Raw genomic sequence first — 21,830 nt, 5'->3', positions numbered from 1 at the left:
GGAGGTTGTACATATATTATCAAATAAAACACAATTTCCCTGATGGTCATTTTGTGAAACAAGACACATATTGCTTCCACCAGGGAAAAATTCACGGAGGAAATAGAGTGAAGAATGGCATGTTTCAATCTGCATTCAGACTCCATGGGCTCCTTCAAGGTTTTTAACATTTTATGGATACAAATAAAGTACTCTTTCCCTTTATCCTACACAAGATTAAACCACTTACCTTTGTAGAATCCAATTTATAATACATGGCAACATGTTAAGTGCCTTAGAAAAGAGAGGGGGGAGGAGTGTTCTTATCAACATTTCCAAGATGATTAATTCTTTTTAAATATCTAGACTCTCCATTTATTTCCTAGTGGGTTTTTTGTTCCTGGACATCCCAATCCTGGAGGCTACTACTTTTCATCCTTGAAAGTCTCAACTTCCATTCCAATTTTCATATCAGAAAGATAATAATTTTGGGGGATAAAGTATTTCTTCAGTGGTGTGCTTGAGCCAGTTTATTTTTTTATTTTTAAATTAAATTTTTTTTCTTGAGCCAGTTTAAACTGGTGTATGAGAGCTGATTGTCTAATTATTGTTAGCATTTATATCACAAATGAAGCCTAATAATCAAGGCTGAACTTACTGTTTTGTTAGTTGTTGATGCTTAAGAAAATATTGTTTAAAATGTTAACAATTCAAATTAAACTTAAAAGGGTATTATGAGTGATTCCCCTCCCCCCCCCAAAAAAACCTGGTTGTTAAACATTTAACAACACATGCCTGCATTCAGTATATTTAAATTTAAATGAAAATGCCACCTTTCCAATTTTGATTCAGTTCTTTGATTTTTTTTTCTATCTAGATCTATCTTTCTATCTTCAGTCTTTGATATTGTCAGTTTCTCTCTCCTCTTTCATAATCTCTTTTCTTTAGATTTTTTTTTTCTGTTTCTCCCTCTACTGCTTTGATCTCTCCTTCTCTGTCTCCTTGGCTGGATCCTCCTCCAAGATCAAGTCTTGTAACCACACGTGCCCCTCCGGGCTCTGTAGTGGGCCTTCTTCTCTTCTATCTCTATACTACTTTATCTGGTGATTTCATCAGCTCTGGTGGACTAATTATTGCCACATCATGCTAATGATTTTCAAATCTACCTTTCCTGTCCTCAACTCTCTCCTCCCTCCTGTCTCCACTCTTCTCTTTTCTTCCTTCCTTTACCTTCTAATTCTCCCTCCCCCTTACACATTTCCTAGTACTTTCATTGATGAAGTTAATTTTCACCATGGAACTCCCCTCTCCCCCCAACTTATGGAGGTCAGTAGCTCATCTTAATTTATTTTCTGGCTCCCCAAGGGTTAAGCATTTTTTTTCTTTCTTGTTCACACATGTTTAGGAAGAACTCGATGTCAAGAATTCTTGGCTTGAAGTTTCTGCCCTATCCACTGGGCAACACTATCCATTTTCTAACAGATTACATAATGACTGTTTTCTAAATTCCTTACAAAGTTCCATGTGAATCTCAATGAAAAGTCAGGTCTTGGCAAGTCTGAACAACTGAAGCTGTTGATGTTGGGAAACACCAAAGCAGCACCTGGATTTCTAAGGAGGCTGGGACTCTAAGGAGCTTTGGCGTTGACTCTTGTCAAGATAATTTGTCTTTAACCTGAGGCTCCGCAGGAGGAATTTTCATGAGTTAAAGGACAGTTTCCAAGAAAGTTAAAGAATGTGAACATAGCTAAATAGGCTTCAAATATCATCAGAAACATTGGTTGGGATGTCACTCCCCTTTTAGGAGAAAGTAAACCTACTCTAGGCACGAAGCCTTAAGATTGGAGAAAGCCACTTGATTACATGAAACTGGATTACCAAGGGGGATGGTGATTGGAAGGGATACTGCTTACTTTCAGGGCTTTTGAAGCAAACCTTTTACTTCTTTGGAATAAGAAAATGAATGAGGCTAATGTTGTGTGTAGAATATTTTTGGTGACTTAATTATGACACATTCAGTGGAGACCCAATGAATTGATTGATTTTTTTAATGATCTTTTCAATAACATGCAACAGATTTATATTTTATTTAAAGCTTTCCTCCTGGGAGTATTAAAGCATTTTAAATAGAAAGCCTTGTAGCTAGTAAGAGGCATGGAATATCATTATTCTCAAGTCCCCTAAGAAATCATCGAAAGGGGGATGGGGACCTGCAATTGGTATTAGGCAAACAGAAACATTTGTTGGAGTAGGAAAGGAGCTTGCTCTAGGCCAGGGAATTTGTCTGATGCCAAGTGCTCAGTTTTTTCAAAGTAGAGCTATCTCCCTCTCTTGCAAAAGGTCTGGGATTCATCATAAAAAAAAAAATTAGACTCAGCCATTTAGTTTTCATTATAATTATGCATGTTTAATTATCACATAATAACTGTTTATTGTACTACATCTATTATTATACAACAAACCATAAATGTGATAGTCTATTAGCATTCATTATTATATCCTAATCTGCTAGTGTATAATATATTAAGACATGTGGTTTCTATCAGTATATATAATTATATTTCCATACTTTGATGGAACTGTGATCTCACCAAAGTGGGTATTTCCTCCATTGTAATTGCAAGTTTGGTTATTATACTATCTGTAATAATTTAATTTATGCATAATTAATAAAATTGCATTATGTAATTACATTATAATCATCTCGTTGGAGAAGTGGCACTGGGTAGTGGATAGAGGGCTGCTCTCTGAGTTGGGAAGATCCAACTTCAAGTCCTATCTCTCAGACAAAGCCTGGCTGGATTGAATGAGCAAATGAATAAATGAAAAGCACTTCTAAAGCACCTACTATGTGTAGAGCACATTACCAAGCAGTAAATAGTCCCTACTCTCAAAAGACTCCTATTCCACTGGAAGGAAGAAACACATATGGCATACAAGATGCCATGGGACAAAGATCTCATGATCGTTAGTGGGGAGTAGCAAAACCTGTCATTTTTTAAAAAAATGTTTATTTATTTAGAATATTTTCCCATGGTTACATAATTCATGTTCTTTCCCACCTCCCTTCCCTCTCCCCTCCAGGAGCTGATGAGCAATTCCACTGGGTTATACATGTATCATTGTTCAAAACCTATTTCTATGTTATTTCTATTTTCTTTTTTTTTTTAATTCTTTTTTTTAAAACCCTTACCTTCCATCTTGGAATCAATACTGGGTATTGGTTCTGTATTAATTAGAGTCTTGAACCCTTAGATTATGTTTCCTACAACTCCCTTTCCCTTTTGTGTGCATGCATGTTTTGTGGTTGGGATATTAGTTTCGGTTTCTCCTCCCCCCTGGCTCCCTCTTCCACATGAGTGGCTTAGGTGAATTCCCTCCAGTTTTAATAATAAACCTTATAAATATTAAACTTAGAGATATTGGATATTAATTTTTAAAATCTACAGTTCCAAGGCAATAGAGTGGTAAGGGTAGGCAATGGGGGTCAAGTGACTTCCCCAGGGTCACACAGCTAGGAAGCATCTGAGGCTAGATTTGAACCCAGGACCTCCCATCTCTGGGCCTGGCTCTCAATCCACTGAGCCACCCAGCTGCCCCCATTACTCCCATTTTCAATAGACTGATCTTTTAACGCCAAAACCCCAATCATATCCCCATCAAACCAAGTGATCAATCCTATGTTTTTCTTCTGCATTTCTACTCTCACAGTTCTTTCCCTGGATGTGGAGAGCATCTTTCTCATAAGTCCCTCAGGATCATCCTGGGTCATTGCATTGTTACTAGTAGAGAAGTCCATTATGTTCAATTGCATTACAGTGTATCAGTCTCTGTGTACAAGGTTCTCTTGGTTCTGCTCCTTTCACTCTGCATCACTTCCTGAAGATCTTTCCAGTTCACATGGAATTCCTCCAGTTTATTATTCCTTTCAGCACAATAGTATTCCATCACCAGCAGATACCACAGTTTGTTCAGCCATTCCCCAATCAAAGGGCATCCCCTCATTTTCCAAATTTTTGCCACCACAAAGACCAGCAGCTATAAATATTTTTGTATAAGTCTTTTTTCCTATGATCTCTTTGAGGTACAAACCCATCAGTGGTATGGCTGGATCAAAGAGGAGGCAGATTTTTCATGCCTTTTGTGCATAGTTCCAAATTGCCTTCCAGAATGGCTTGATTAATTCACAACTCCAACAGCAATGCATAATACCAATTTTGCCACATCCCCTCCAACATTTAGCACTTTCCTTTGCTGCCATATTGGCCAATTTGCTAAGTGTGGGGTGCTACCTTAGCACTGTAAAAATGTCATTCTTTAATATCATTTTTACTGATACTTATATAAGTTTTTCATTTGACAGAGCCAAAGATTTTGGTGAAGAAAACTTTATTTTCTTGGTTTTCAGTAGTTGTTGTTGCTCACGAGGCAGGGGCCAGGCACTTATGATATTGCAATAAATATAGTAACAAGAAGACTTTTTCTGGCTCAGACCTGTGATTTAATTGATGTAAAGAACCCTCAAATAAAAAAAATTCCCTCTTCCAAAGCCTCTCTCCAAGTTTTCTGTTCCTTACTATTAGAGAATTGCCTAGGGCATAGAAGGATTTTTTATTTATTCATTTGTTCATTTATTCTTTTATACTTCCACAATGCTCATGCATGACATACCATGATTGAAAGGTTTCCAAAAGCAATTTATCTACAATTTGTTGAATAATTTCCTATTTTAGTAGGTTTAATGGCTATGATTTATATGTTGCCAATGAATTTCAAGCATTAGTTACATTATTAATTTTTTTGTCCAGAGCTATGATTTCATAAGTGTTTTGTTATTGTGATAAACTCCTACTGTGGCAATTCCCTCCACCAATGTAGCCTGGTAACTTTCCTCTCACCCCATCCCTTAATTTCTGGTATTAGTTGTCCAGGATGCTGAGAAATGACTTGACCTGGGCCACATAGCCAGCACATATCTAAGGTATTCCTAGGCCTCCCTGATTCAAGACTATCCTCTTTCCTAACCCCCATCTAGGACACCATGTTGCTTCTTGCTGATTCGATTGACCCTTGAGATCCAGCCCAGACTGGAAATCCCGGCTTTATTCTGGGCCCACACAGATCAGCCCACTTCAGCCTAGACTGTCCTGGGCTGGGACTCTGGACTTCTCCATAGGTTTGAAATGTCAATGGGTGTGAGTTGGCATGTATCACTATTTGTCCAGGTGGGATCTAAGTGTCTGAATGTTAGTTTGGGCTTAGATTTCAAACCTGGGTCAGCAGATATGGGGTGGGGGGTGGGTAGCTTGCTCTTCCCTCCTTGCTACATAGCCTTTTGCTGGTTCTGCTTTCCTTTTACCTCATTTCCCCAGATGATCTTTGCCTACCTTTTGGGTTTTTCTTTTCTTAAAAGGTGTTTAGCTCTGTCTCCTTGTCTGTTCTTTCACTCCTGTATTCATTTTGTAGCAATATTTTAATCTTGGTCAGAAAGGATTCAAGTCATTTGACTTTGGACAAAACATTTTTTCTCAATTTCTTCATTGGTAAAACAAGGAATTTGGGATTAACTCAAAATCCTTTTTAGCTCAGGATTAGTTAGATGGCTCAGAGGATAGAGAGCCAGTCCTAGGGGTGGGAGGTCATGGGTTCAAATCTGTACTCAGACATTTCTTAGCTGTGTGACCCTGGGCAAGTCACTTAATCCCCATTGCCTAGATCTTACCACTCTTCTGTCTTAGAACCTATATGTAATATTGATTCTAAAATGGAAGGTAGGGGTTTTAAACAAATCTTTTCAAGCTCTAAATTTGTAATCCTTCGATTTCCTTCCCTCCTTCCCTCCAAAAATGAACTTTCTCCTACCACCTGTCGCTTCATCAGAATTGTTTTTTTAAGTACTGAAGGTGTTTGATGAAAATAGAACAACATTTGGAGCCTAGTTTTAGCAGACAATTCTCTATAAGAGACCACATCTTCAGTTACACGCTTGCCTAAGCAGTATAGAGAATATAAACATCCCACTGAGAATATTCTTCACTGATTGTGAAAATGTCACTTTATTTTATAGGAAAACATCTGACCCAACAGGTTTCCTCTACCAGGATGCCTTCTATGTGTCTGCTAAGATTGCATAACATCAATGAGGGAGGCAAAAAACAAGAACACAGGTTTCTGTCCTGGAAGATATTCTGAAGAAGCCAAAAGGACCAAAGCTTTCCTTCAGATGTGAAGATGGTTCTCCTGGAATTTGAAATCCATCTGATGCTTCCTCTTAAGAAGGACATGGTGTTGCTTGATTACTTCAAGTCTGAGTATATGATAAGACTTCCTTATGGAAGTCCATGGCTGCTCAAAGATTTAAAAAAAGTTAGCTCTACCATTTCCATGGGAAAAATCAAGTGCTAAATAATAACTATCACCCAGATTATTCCACATGATTAGATGGCCATCCTAGTGAGACCATCAATGAGGGCTTCTATCTTGGACTAGCATTGTTAGTGGACAATAATCTGAGGCCATCATTGAAAAGAATAAAGAAAAGGGGCTGGATCATGTTTGGGGAATTTGACAACACTTAAAATCATTTCAAGATGTTCCCTGACATAACAGCTCATCTTTCTAATATTGATATTTTTCCACTGACAATATTGATGCAAATCACAGAACAGCATGAACCTGGTGTTAGGCAACCCAAAGGCAATGGAGAGTCACAGTGGAAGGAAATGATCTAAGACTAAGTAAAACATTGCCATTGAGGACTTACTTGTATGCAAGAAATGACAGAAAAAACCCCACATTATCAAATAGGAATGTATAATCCAAATGCAAGGGGACAAATTATGAGGTGAGAATGAGGGCTTGGCAGTTCAATTGCAACAAAGAGGATTGGACTCAGACTACTATAAAAGATTTTTCCACCATTTTTCAGTCATGTCCAGGTTTTTGTGATCCCATTTGGGGTTTTTGGCAAAGGTACTGGTGTGGTTTGTCATTTCCTTTTCTAACTCATTTTAGAAATAAGGAAACTGAAGCAAACCAGGGTAAGTGACTTGCCTAGGGTCACACAGGTAGAAAGTGTCTGGGGCCAGATTTGACTTCAGGAAGAGGAATCTTCCTGCTTTCAGGCCCAGCACTCAATCCACTATGCCATCTAGCTACTAAGTTTTCAAATCCTAGTTTTCCTATCACTAATTTGTGTGGTCACAGGCAAGGCATTTCTTCCCATTAGGCCTCAGTTTCCTCATCTATAAAATGAGGGGGGGTTAGACTACATGACTCCAAGGTCCTGCCCAGTTCTAGATCTATGATTTTAGGAATGTTATACTGGTAGTCACAAAATACCAAAGCACTCAAAGAAGATGGCCTCCCACACTTGAAGACAATCTTCATTGCAGAATTTATGGGAGGATAAGCATGAGAAATTCACCTGGTAAGAAGACATTGATGAATGGTTCTCTGTGTAATGGGGAGAGAGTGAACACTCATGCAATCACAAGTCCATTAAAATATTCCAAACTATTCAAGATTACCTAAAAGCAATGTCTAAATATAATGAAGGCTGCTCCCAACATTTGTTATAAAATGATGAATATGATGATGGCCTGACTTTCCTCTCCACCATTATATAATATCTTTTGCTATTGCTGAGTTAAACTTCTTTCATGGGTAGTAGTAGTTGCACCCTTCAGATCTGTGATTTTATCCATGTAGGAGGAACTCCCAGCAGGAGAACTCCTTCCACTGATAGGAATCAGTAATGTGTCTATAAGACTGCTCTCTGAAAGATCCAATGTGTTGTTCAAAGTCCAACAGCTGGTTTGTTCCAGAGCCAGGATTTGAAACCAGAGTTTATTTTAAAAAAATAAATTCTCAGGGCAGGGAGGTAGCACATGGATAGAATACCAGGTCTAGAATTTGGACAACCTGGGATCAAATATGGTCTCATAGCTGTGGGATCCTGGGCAATCTACACCACTGATTGCCTAGCTCTTGCCGTTCTTCTGTCTTAGAGTTTTTATTAAAACATAAAGTAAGGTTTAAAAAAATAAAATTTTTAGTGATGTCTTTTTTTTAATTCTTAATTTCTGAATGTAATCTTTTTCCACTCTGCTTCCCAGGAAGCCATCTTCTGTGGCATAGGATTTGACAAAAGGAAAAAAAATGCAGCTTAGTAATACATCTAAGACATCATCCTGATCTTATGACATGTGCAATTTTCCATGCTCATAGTCTGTAAACTTTGGACAGCAGGGAAGGTGGCCCTTTCTGTCATCTCTTGGTCAAGCTCGGTCATCATAATTGCATATTTTTAATTTCCATGTTTTAAAATTATACCCATTTATGTAGTTGGGGTAATTGTGCCTATTGTTTTAATGGCTCTGTTTGACTCTGCATTAGCTCATACCAGCTCATCCATGGGCATCTCTGAATTCGTCATAATCATTATTTCTTATGAAACAGTCTTTACTCTGGCCACTCCCTGAGGACCAAGTTTATTACTTTTCTCCTCTCTCCTTCAGGGCTTTCCAGTACTTTAGGCAGATAGGGAGATCTCTGGTCTCTGACACTGGCTTCCACTTTTCTTAAGCCATCTTAATTCTAGTGCCTTCCCTTCTTGAATTATTTCCTATTTATACTGCATATCACTTGTTTGTATACCTTTTTTGCATCATCTCCCCTATTAGACTGTAAGCTACTTGAGGGTAGCTGCTCTTTTTTATCCCCAGTGATTAGCATAGCATTCGCCATATACTAGGAGCTTAATTATTGATCAATTGCTTCCCCCATCAGTTGTGTTCTCCTCAGTTTTATGGGTCTGAGAACCTCAGTTCCACTTACCCACTTACAAGCCAGATTAGCTTTCAGAAAAGATCAGTTACCCCTACATCAAGATAAATTCAGAATGGGTGAATGACCTGAATATAAAAAGGGAAACTATAAATAAATTAAGTGAACACAGAATAGTACACTTGTCAGATCTCTGGGAAAGGAAAGATTTTAAAACCAAGCAAGAGTTAGAGAAAATTACAAAATGTAAAATAAATGATTTTGATTATACTAAATTAAAAAGCTTTTGTACAAACAAAAACAATGCAACCAAAATCAGAAGGGAAACAACAAATTGGGAAAAAATCTTTATAACAAAAAACTCTGACAGGGGTCTAATTACTCAAATATACAAGGAGTTAAATCAATTGTATAAAAAAATCAAGCCATTCCCCAATTGATAAATGGGCAAGAGACATGAATAGGCAATTTTCAGATAAAGAAATCAAAAGTATCAATAAGCACAGGAGAAAGTGTTCTAAATCTCTAATAATTAGAGAAATGCAAATCAAAACAACTCTGAGGTATCACCTCACATGTAGCAGATTGGTTAAAATGATAGTAGGGGAGAGTAAGGAATGTTGGAGGGGATGTGGCCAAATTGGGACAATAATGCATTGCTGGTAGAGTTATGAACTGATCCAACCATTCTGGATGGCAATTTGGAACTATGCCCAAAGAGCTCTAAAAGAATGCCTGCCCTTTGATCCAGCCATACCACTTCTGGGTTTGTACCCCAAAGAGATCATAGATAAACAGACTTGCATGAAAATATTTATAGCTGCACTTTTTGTGGTGACAAAACACTGGAAAACGAGGGTATGTCCTTCTATTGGGGAATGGCTGAACAAATTGTGGTATATGTGGGTGATGGAATACTATTGCGCTCAAAGGAATAATAAACTGGAGGAATTCCATGTGAACTGGAAAGACCTCCAGGGATTGATGTAAAGTGAAAGGAGCAGAACCAGGAGAACATTTACACAGAGATGGATGCACTGTGATAAAATAGAATGTAATGGACTTCTGTACTAGCAGCAATGCAACGACCCAGGACAATTCTGAGGGATTTATGGATAAGACGCTACCCACATTCAGAGGAAGAACTACAGGAGAGGAAACATGGAAAAAAAGCAACTGTTTGAACACATGGGTTGAGGCGGACATGACTGGGATGTAGACTCGAAACTACCACACCAATGCAACTATCAACAATTTGGAAATAAGTCTTGATCGATGACACATGTTAAAACCAGGGGAAATGTGCATCAGCCATGGGGGGGAAGAGGTCGGGGGGTGAAGGGGAAAATAAGAACATGAATCATGTAACCATGTTAACTTTTCTAAAAAATAAAAATTATTAAAGAAAAAGAAAAGATCAGTTACTTCAAAGTCATAATGAGAGAACATGCAAACATTTCTCCCTGATACTTCCAGGTTGTCATTCCTGTGTGAGGTATTAGCTTCACAGTGTATCTCAGTTCCTACCTAGTATTAGTATCCCAAAACTGATATCCAGAGTTCTCTCTGATCTTGGGTCCTTGGGCCTTTGCCTCTTGCAATATCTTCTCTAATTTGCAGCAGACTTTGGCCTGGAATCTTGGGTTCCATTGTCCCCATGGACTGAGCTCCCTAGTTCAGGATGCTGCTTCCTGTTCTTATGACTAAAAAGGATAAATGGAACAAACCCAATCCCTTATGCTCATGTCTAAAGGCCAGTTATCTGGTGTGGGGAGGAGGATACCATGGTGTCAACTTTATGAATGAATGAGCCCTTCACCTAGGCTTGGCAAAGAGAAAGGGACAGGGATGGAGAGGTGGAGGAAGGGAGGGAGGGAGAGAGACAGACAGACAGACAGACAGACAGACAGAGAAGAGAGATTCAAAGATGTAGACAGAGAAATAGACAGTCATAGGTAATTTTAAAGACCCACTTCTGGCTACATAGCCAACAGAAAGAGGTTATTCTCCACTACATGTCCATACCTGCACCAGACTTTCTCCCAGATTCAGGTCCCTTGTTTCTCCCACATGGATGCTTCTACTTTAGGTAATTCTGGCATGCAACACCCCACCCCACATTGTACTTCTAGCAGAATGCTGTTCTTACTTAGATTAATTTATTACAACTTATTTAACCATTCCCCAATCAATGGGCATCTACCTTCTTGCTCATTCTTCTCTACAACAACAACAAAAAGCATGGTTATGAATATTTGGTAGTATGTGGAACCTCTCTTTCTATTTCTGTCCTTTTTGGAATAAATATCGAGCAGTGAGATCTGCATCTCATTCATTTTATTAAATTTTTAAGTATAATTCCAAGCTGGAAACCAGATTTTCTTGACTCTAAGACTGACTCTCATAGGTAATACCAAGAAACAAAATGGCCAAATATGTTCTTCTACTCCTTAACCCACCCCCCCCAAAAGATTATCATTTTAGTGAGACCAATCTGAAATCTGTGTGCCAAGTTCTCTGAATTCAAGGCTGTCCAGAGACCTGCCTCATGATCTCAGTTATCAACTAGTAGTGTAGACACATAGGGAAGCAACAAAAGATTGTGTGGATGAGTTGAGGTGGGATCAGGGGTTTTGTGCTCTCGTCTTGGCCTCTTGAGCTACTAGAGAGGAATATGGGAATACTTGCTTTTATTCTGAATCAGAAAAAACAAAGGAAGCCAACAACTTTAGGTATTACAAATCCACTTTTCTATACTTCAAGCACTTTCTTTCCAATAACAACATGACCCAGACAATAAGACTATTTTACATAACTCAACATGTTTTTGTCCCCATTTTTCAGATGAGACAACCAAGGCCCAGAGAGGTAGAGGAATTGTACAAGGATTTATTATTGTCAAAGGCAGGGCTTCAACCTGTACCTTCTGATTCCCAGACCAAGATCCTTTTCCCCCCCTTTGCATAAGGCATCATGATGCCTGGTGATCATGCCACCATTTCAAGATTTGAAGCTCATCTTGCTGTGCAGAGTAATATGATGCTGGAAAGTTTGTGTGAGGAGAATTTATCACAATTAATATCTCATTTTTGGGGTACTCATTTCACATCCCGTTAATTGTGCAGGGACATAATTACTGCAGCAGACGAGCATATAACAGCTTGGCGTCTGGAGTTTAATTGAAGCTGGAAAGCTAGCTTTTGGGAAGCTAGCCTTATGTGTATGGAAATATTTATGAGTTGGCATGGAGAGTTGGCTCAGTACAGCCACTACGGAAATATTTTAACCATTGCCTTGCTTTAGAAACTAAGCTTCCTCCTGTGGTCTAGAATCTTGGACCTCAGAAATTAATCATAATAACAATAATAACAAACATCCATCCCTCCTTACCAGGTGAATTTCTCATCCTTGTTCTCCCATAAATTCTCCAGTGAAGATTGTGTTGAAGGGTGGGAGGTCTTTCTCTTTTAGTGATATGGTATTTTGGAGCTACCAGTACAACATTCCTAGAACCATAGATCTAGAACTGGGTAGGACCTTGGGATCACGTAGTCTAACCTCTTCATTTTACAAATGAGGAAACTGAGGCCTAAGGGGAAGAAATGCCTTGCCTATGATCACACAAATAAGAGATGGAAAAACTGGGACTTGAAAATAGGTAACTAGCACAGTGAATAGAATGTTGGGTCTGGAGTCAGAAGGAGTCTTCTTCCTGAGTTGAAATCTGCCCTCAGATGCTTCCTAGCTGTGACCCTAAACAAGTCAGCACAATGCATTCTTCACATCCTCTTGGTATCTACCCATCACCCAACCCTTACATGTGGCTCTGCAGCCTATTAAACCATCTCTGTAGATGGGCTAAAACAGGTTGAGGGTAACCGACGGGTCCCAAATCCTTTGGTGAGTGAGTTTATCCCAAGCATGTGAAGACTTCCCTTGGTGGAGGGGGTGGAGGAGAACAATGGAGGTGGGGGAAGCAGATGCTATGGTGTGCCCAGAGCTTGGTCAGACAGGGAAGAAGCCAAAATCATTCACAGCTTCCTGGACTATTGCCAGCCATCCTGACTTTCCTTTTGCCAGTGGAGAGTGAGTCGGATGACTTTGTACAACTCTGCCTCACTTAACTCCAACTCACGTGTATATCAAGACATCATGCTGGGATTTCATTGATTCTCTTTGAAAACAAAGGATGCACAACGGCTAGGTCCCAGGACCAAATACTTTCTAAACATTAACTCATATGATCCTCATAACAACCCTGGGAGATAGGTTCTATTATTATTTCCATTTTACAGATGAGTAAACTGAGGCAACCAGATTAAGTGACTTGCCCAGGGTTACACAGCTAGTAAGTGTCTGAGGTCATATCTGAACTCAGGTCTTTCTGTACTCTGTTTTATAACCAGAAAGGCTATATAACACTCTATGATGTAGCCTGCTGAACCATTATGGAAATGGACATTTGGAGAGGGGGCATCACTAACATAAGGTCCTACAGTTAGTGGCAAGATTAGATCCCAGACCTGAAGTTCCTAGTGGCTCTCACCATTCTGAATGATCATTTTCTTGCTTCTACTGCTTATTTATCAAATATCATTGTAAGTGTACACAATGGTTTGACAGGTTCCCGGGCATTCTTAACCCACCCTGGTCTTCCTGCTATCCTAAGGCATATATATGTGTGTGCAGGGGATTTAGCTTTCTTCTCCCTCCTTTAAAGCAGTTACTAAAACATGGGGAGATCAGATGTTAATACATTAACAAGGTATTCACATTTGATAATCTCTTTAAGAAACATCTCCTTTTCCCCTGATGGAATCAAAAGGAGCAAACTCATTGGATGAATACAAATTGGACAAGTCTTTTCAGGGCTTTAAATAGCTGCTACGCTCTGGCTAAGTTTGTCTGTTCAAGTCATTAGTGAAGGGAGAATCTGTTACCTGAGATGAAATTGTTTGGAGATGAAAATGGGGGAGAGGAGGAGCGGGGAATTTCTCTGTCTTCATCCTTCTCCATCATCTCTGCAGTCTTGAAATCAGAGCCTTTGGATTATAGGAGATACTGTATACAGCAGGGAGAAAATATACAAATACATCCTGCAAATAGACACATAGAGAAGATCACTGGAGAAAGGAAACAGCTTCTATGAGTCTCCATAAACTCCTTCCCTTCTCTCCCCCACCCAAAGGGGTCTGAGAACAGATTTCATGAGGTCTATAAACTTGGATGGGAAAAATAGTATCTTTATTTTAATAGAATTGATTTCCTTTGCAATCTTCTGCATTTTATTTTACATATCTAAAAATACTATTGTGAGAAGGGATAGGCTTAGCCAGAATGCCAAACGAGGTTAAGAACTCATCCTCTTTGAAGATGACGTTGAATTGGTTGCATGACATCCAGCCCATTGCAGAGACTCCTAAATGAACTCTAGAATCATACTAAGGAATTTGCCCTAACTAGCCACCCAGCAAAAACCAGGTGGAGGAAGATGGATCATTTAGATGTCCAGCCCATAGGGATCATCTGTTAGGACATGGATCTTGGATAGATACTGAAACAGATATTTCGATGAATGAATTAAAACCTAGAATTGAACAGGATTAAGAGGACTGCCTTGATTGTCTCTGGGAAATTGGGGACATTGTCTCTGATACGAGGCTTGAATTCTGCTTCTGACATTCACCAGCTGTGTGACCAGGGGAAAGTCATGTCATCTCTCTGAAACTCAGTTTCCACAACTACCAAAAGGGAATACCTGGTCCTTATCTCACAGGTTTATCATAAGACTCAAATGAGACAATCTATGTAAAATATGATGTAAACACCAAAGGGTTCTATAACTGTTAACTCTTATGGAAATGGACCTACTGTTAGTGTTATTTTTTGGTTAGGCTTTTTTTTTTTTTTTTTAACAAAGTGTCTTTGTCTCATCAAAGGCTGGAAGAAATCACATGGCTTCATTATAGTTGGCTGCACATAGTCACAGAGAAATCTTTCCAATTTCTGAATAATCAGATTATTCACTCTTCTGCTCTTCATAGATTTTGCACTAGAAGGAACCTCAGCAATCCCCAAGTCCGATCCTTTTTACATTGTAGATAAAGGAAACTAAGGCATATCAGTGGTCAAAGAGCATCTTTTCAAGTCTTTCAGCCAGCAGCTGAAGCCAGATCTTTGCTGACAAGACCAGTGGTCTGTCTACCTCAGCGTATTACCTTCCTTTGAGGGTTTAAGGCAAAGTTCCCCCATGTATCTGTTCATTATGTCTAGTAACATGTCTAGTAGTAATGGCTCTGTTTGATTAGTTGGTGCATTCCATTCCTTAATCATATTGGATGACTGAGTTTTGCAGAGGTGGATCATGACATATGAAATTGTCTCCAACTTGGCCATTGGTCACCCCCCTAACGCTGGGCAGAAACAACCATGGCAGATGGCTCTTTGCCTCGGGCTATTTGGAACTGATTGAAGCTAACTAAGCCATTTTGTTTCTGCCCGGCTGAGACTTGAAGTGAACGCCCTTCCCAGTGAATGAATCACCCCTGGATCCATTGCCTAGTTTTGACAAAGGCTAATTTTTAATGTAAACTCCAAGTGCTCTCTTGGGGTCCCGCCAGTCAAATTAAAGGTCAGCATGGCAGGAGAAGATGGCTTTCAATTTTAAAAATAAATTTTTAATCAAACCTTAATTATCCCGCTGCTAAAGGTCTGGTGCCTTGATAAATCGCAGGCGGGTGGGGAAGCATGCCATGTGAAACTTAAGAACAAACTCGGAGAAAACCTTCATTGCTCCCTTGGCTTTGAGGCAACCCTCTGGATCCATTTCTGACATGTTGGAGAGGCTAGGCAGAGCTCTGCTTGGCAAGTACCCTTCATGTCAAAAATTGCTGCCAGTGGATACAGACCATCAACCTACGTACGGGCCATCCTCACGTAAAAAGGGATCATTTTGCCCAGAATTTCAGTGAGTTGGGAGTGCCTGAACGGAAGTGATCCTGACAGAGGATTTCTGTTTGTTCTTAATGCTGCCTCTCACATCCCGCTCAGAGGGACCTTTGTTCCTTCGGGAATGAAAGCTGCCTTTGTGTTCCAGAGGCCAACCATGCTGAATGATGTATTTGTAAACTTAGTGGAGCTTTAAGCATAGCAGAGACACTTAAAGGGACCCTACTCTAGGCAGGAGTTTGAGAAGACTGAGCAGACTGGTCGGTGGCTGGATGATAGACCCAGGGACTCTTCAGCAGCTCTGACAACTTTCCCCCGAATAGTAGATATTTATCCATCCATAGTTCATGGCTCTAGACCCTTCTGGGGGAGATTATCTGCTTATCACGAGAGTGAGTCCTAGTCCAGGACTCTATGCGTCCCTGCCTTGGCAAGGCTAATAGTAGTGAGGCTCCTGATGACAGATAAAAGTCTCAGCTGTGGCAAATACAGACCTCAACATGTCTTGACAAAGTCAGCCAATAAACTCTCCTGGAACTGGTTCATTATCATAGAACAAGCCGTTGTCTGTGTTCACCCAAACACAACATCGGTCCATAAAAACTAAAGAACAATGTTTCTTAAAAAATAGATTTTAAAAATGGATGTCTACTGTTTCTAGATTACCTAGATTTCTCTGGATCTCTCCTTTTTGACATCCCAAATAGATATCCCTTACAACAAAGATTTTTTTTTTTAATTCAAGAGAAAAAGAGAAGGAAGAGAAAAAGTTCAGCAAATCCAAACATATTTTAAAATCTGACACTCTAGGGGCATCTAAGAGGCTCAGTGAATAGAGAGCCAGACCTGGTGATGGGAGGTCCTAGGTCCAAATCTGGCCTCAGATACTTCCTAGCTGTGTGACCCTGGGTAAATCATTTAACTCCAATTGTCTAGTCCATTTGGCTCTCCTACCTTGGAACCAAAACTTAATATTGATTCTAAGACAGAAGGTAAAAGTTTATAAAAAATCTTTGTCAGGAAAGGCCAATGTTTTCAATAGCTGGTAAGCATTTATTGTACACTGTGAGGTTGGCAAAATGTTCTACATAACATTAGATCATTGATCCTCACAATAATCCTAGAACAGAGGGACTAGCATGACCCTTATTTTATGGATGAGAAAACTGAGGCAAAGAGCTTTTAAAGGATTCACACAGGATAACAAAGTTCACAAGTCTCTGAGGAAGGATGCGAACTCAGGTGCAGTAGCACTCTATCCATTAGATGCCTCCATTTTTTAATACACGTCACCAGATCAAATAGTCAATTTCCAAATGATGTAGAAAAAACCCCAACCTCTCAAAAAACTGAGACCCAGAAGAAAATGGCAAATTCGTGTAGGAATATGATGTGTTGGGCATCCTTGATGGCCTGTCAGCTCCTGGTATACTGAGGATGCTGGCAGTGACCCCCTAAAGGGTGGGCTTACATCTGAATTTTTTTATTCACCTTACAAAGCAATTGTTTTAGGGGGCAGCTGGGTGGCTCAGTGGATTGAGAGCCAGGCCTAGAGACGAGAGGTCCTAGGTTCAAATCTGGCCTCAGACACTGCTCAGCTGTGTGACCCTGGGCAAGTCACTTAACCCCCATTGCCTAGCCCTTTACCACTCTTCTGCCTTGAAACCAATACACAGTATTGATTCCAAGACGGAAGGTGAGGGTTTCAGAAAAATGAAATATAAATAAAGACACATAAAAAACAATTGTTTTTATCTATGTATGAAAAAGTCTGGATTGATTATAAAGCAATAATAGTGGGAGGGACTTGTCTCAAGCTAGAGCATCTCATTGAACAAGCCAAGAATGAGCTAATCGTGAGACTAGTTCTACAGAGAGTTTGGAAATGGTACCAAGACTTTACATGATTTCTCTCATAGTAAGTGCCAAAGTCACTCCATCGATTTCCTAGTGTCTCTGGGGTCAAATGTAAACTTTTTGGTTTAGCTTGGAAAGTCCTTCACAACCTGACTCCAACCCTACTTTCCAGTCTCATTATTTATTTCTCCATTTGTCTCACTATGATGGGTTCAAATAGGGCAACTCCTGTGCCTAGAATACTGCCTCCCCCAAACCCCTTTCATCCATCTCATAGACCCCCTTTCATCAAACAGTATCTTTGGTACAAAACCTTTCTCTGTCCCCAAACTGAGAGTATCCTGCTTTCCAAACTATTTTCCCTTTAGCTATCTTTTGCTTGTTCTCATTTTATTGAGTGTTTCTCTGTATGTATATGTGTGTTAATCAGTCTATCTAATCTATATCAGTCTATCTATCTATCTATCTATCTATCTATCTATCCATCTATCTATCATCTATCTATTATTCTATTTATCTAGCATTCTATCTAACTATCTAGCTATCCATCTATCCATCCATTTCTCTCTCTCTCTCTCTTTCTGTGTGTGTCTCTTTCTGTCCATCCATTTGTCTAGCTAATTGTTCAACCTCTCTATCTCCTTGTTGTCTCCCTCATTAGAATGTAAGTTCCTTGAGAATAGGGATTCTTTTTTCTTATTTGGAATACTGCGCACCTTAAATGCTTGTCGATTGATTGTTTTTGAATATATTTGTTAAATTTATGTTTGAATTTCATGATTTCAATGAACATGCAATAACAATTCCTACAAACTGAAATTATAGGAATCAAGTTTAACCCTATGGGTGCCCATTAAAAGTAAGGAATATGAAACATGTATTTGGGTAATTCTAACAGAAATATCCTAATAATTTGACCCAACCTATCCAGTTATTTGAAACTAAGTTGTTGTTTGGGGCTTGAGTTATTCAAGTCTTTGACTCAAACTAATTCCTTCCATCTGTTGGTTCAGACACAGACAAGGAGACATGAAGAATCCTAAAATTAAAATTCAAAAATGGGGGCAGCGAGGTGGCTCAGTGGATAGAGAGCCAGACTTGGAGATGGTAGGTCCTGGGTTCAAATCTAGCCTCATGTATTTCCTAACTATGATCCTGGACAAAGCACTTAACCCCAATTGCCTAGCCCTTACCATTTTTCTGCCTTGGAACTGATATTTAGTATTGATTCTAAGACAGAAGGTAAGGGTATAAAAAAACCCCAACTTAGTAATGAATCAATCAAAACCTATCTAACTAGTTGATCCATTATTTTCTGGTATTGCTCTAGGTTCTGGGGATGCAAAGGCAGAACAAGATAAAAGTCTTTGTCTGGAAGATCGTATTATAAAGAATATGGACAGTTTAAGTTCTCATTTCTTCAAATATAAAGATACTTAAATGTCTGCATGGAGAAGCATAATTTCCAGAATAATCCTATCCCCCTCACCACCACCACTACTATTACTACTACTAACTAGATAACATTTAAGCTTAAAGGTTTGAGATATATATATATATATATATATATAATTTGATTCTAATTTTTGTGCTGGAAGAGGCAGGCCATACTAATAATAGTAAGCATTTATATATCATGTTAAGTTTTACGTATACTATCACATTTAACCATCCTAACAACCATATAAAGTGGATACTATTGTTATCCTCATTTTCATAGATGGGGAAACGAGTCTGAAAGAGGTTAAGTGGCTTGTCCAACATTACATTGCTAGGAAGTGTTTGAAGAGGATTTGAATACAGTTCTTCTCGACTCAAAGTCCAGTGTTCTATACACACACATCCTAGCTGTCCAGCTGATAACCTTTCTGTACTCTCCTCTGCTCAGACCAGACATCTGGAGTGTTTTGACCACCACATTATAAGAAGGACATTATAAGACATCCAGAGGAGGCAAACCAAGATGGTGAAGGTCCATGAATCCATACTATATAGGAACTGGGTAAAAAAATGGGAGATTCCCAGCCTTGAGAAGAGAAAGCTCTGAGATACATAGCCTTAAAGGATAAAATGAAAATTTTCTTCATGTACTTAAATGGCTAACCCTAGGAAAAAATAGTTTTTGCTTTTATTCTGAGGGCACCAGAAGCAAATAGAGGGACCTGAAAATTTAGGTTCCAAGTCAAGGAAAACCCCATAACAATGAGAGATTCTCAAGAGGGAAATGGGCTACTGGGAGGTGGCTTATTCCCTCATCTTGTCTATCTCCAAGAAAAGATGGAATGACATCTGTGAGAGGGTGTAATCACATGTACTCTCCTGGTGTAAATATACGAGTTGGGTCAGGTGGCCTCAGAGTTTCTTTAAAAATTTGAGATTCTGGATGTGATAGAGATAATGGGCTTTGTCTTTTCAAATGAGCCAACAGAGTAAGGAAACAGGGGGAGTAGTTGGGCATCTCTAGCTTTATACTTAATTCAAGATTTTTAATTTCAGTGCTTTTTTCACAGTCTTCCTCTCCATTTGAACCCTTGCTTTTATGCTAGGGGAAATCAACATATGCATTTGTGCTCCCTCCAACATCTTAAATACTTCATTCCTCAACTAACTCATTTCCTATGATCTCCAACCCACTTTAGCCACACACGATGGTTATGCCCTTGACTTTTTCAACACCCCATAAGTATTCAACCTTGTGCTAAAGCTCTGAAATTCCTTTACTCGGATCATGCTCCTCTATATTTTGACCCTTATCACTATTCTTCACCCCCAGCATTAGCTTTCGTACCTCCTACACTCAGTTCTTTCTCTGGACATTGCTCATGCCCTGGTTACGCTCTCCTCATTTCCCTATCTTAGCTCTTTGGGGCATCATTTCAATTCTACACTATGCTCTATTTGTGACTGCCTTGCTTTATTGTTAATTTTCAACCACGTCTTGCCAAACACCAGTGTTGGATTACTCCCATATTTATCATCTTCATGTCTATTCACTGAAGAAATCTGAGAAAAATTTAAAAAACTATGCCACTGGTGCCCTACAAATCTCCATTGGGCCTTCACTGCAGCAAGGCAATTCTTCTGCATCCTACTTGATTTATTGTCACAATCATAAGAGAGCTTTTTCGAATCTTTTAATCACTTCTTTAGCCTCCCACACCACCTCTCCTCCATCTTGTCCTCTAATGAATCCCTTTATTCTTTAGCAGAAAAAAAAGGTCATTTGTTGATAGCTTGCTCTTCATCCCTGTCCTTGTCTAATATCTCTGTTTTCCTTCCTTATTATCACCTCTTTAGCTTGTCCTGTGTAAAGAAATGGTCCTTTTCCTTACAAAAGTCTTTTTACATGCATCCTTGTATCTATCTCCTTCCATCTTCTCCAGTACTTCTTCCAGTTCCATCTCTCATCTCCTTCCTTCTCCAGGCTTCAATATCTCTCCATCTATATCAGCTGCTTCTCATGTTTCCTCCATTCTTTTTTTTAAAACCATTACCTTCTGTCTTAGAATCAATGCTGTGTATTGGTTCCAAGGCAAAAGAGCAGTAAGGGCTAGGCAGGAGGGGTTAAATGACTTGCCCAGGGTCACACAGCTAGGAAGCATCTGAGGCCAGATCTGAACCTAGGACCTCCCATCTCTTGGCTTGGCTGTCAGTCCACTGAGCATCTCTTCCATTCTTTAACAAAAATCCCTTTTATTATCTGATCATCCCTGCTAGCTATGGTTCAGTAGTTCTCCCCTATGCTGAGTGCTTAGACTTCTTCTCTTTTCATTCACTATTAAATCTTCTGTAATCTGGCTTCTGACCTCATATTTCCACTACCGTTTCTCTTTCCAAAGTCACCAGGAATATCTCAGTTGCTAAATCTAATGGCTTTTCCTTAATCCTTATCCATTTTAATATTTCTGCAGCCTTTGCTACCTCTGATCACTCTATTTTTTTTTACATTTATTAATATTCATTTTTAACATGGTTACATGATTCATGCTCCTCCTTTCCCCTTCAACTCCCCCCCCCGCACCCCCCCTACCCATGCGCATTTCCACTAGTTTTGTCATGTGTCCTTGATCAAGACCAATTTCCAAATTGTTGGTAGTTGCATTGGTGTGGTAGTTTCGAGTCTACACCCTCAATCATGTCCACCCCGACCCATGCGTTCATGCAGTTGTTTTTCCTATATGTTTCCTCTCCTGCAGTCCCTCCTCTGAATGTGGGTAGCATCTTTACCATAAATCCCTCAGAATTGTCCTGGGTCATTG

The sequence above is a fragment of the Gracilinanus agilis genome, chromosome 5 (genome assembly GCF_016433145.1).
Source record: "Gracilinanus agilis isolate LMUSP501 chromosome 5, AgileGrace, whole genome shotgun sequence".
NCBI classification, from domain to species: Eukaryota; Metazoa; Chordata; class Mammalia; order Didelphimorphia; family Didelphidae; genus Gracilinanus; species Gracilinanus agilis.
This window is presented reverse-complemented; position numbering follows the sequence as displayed.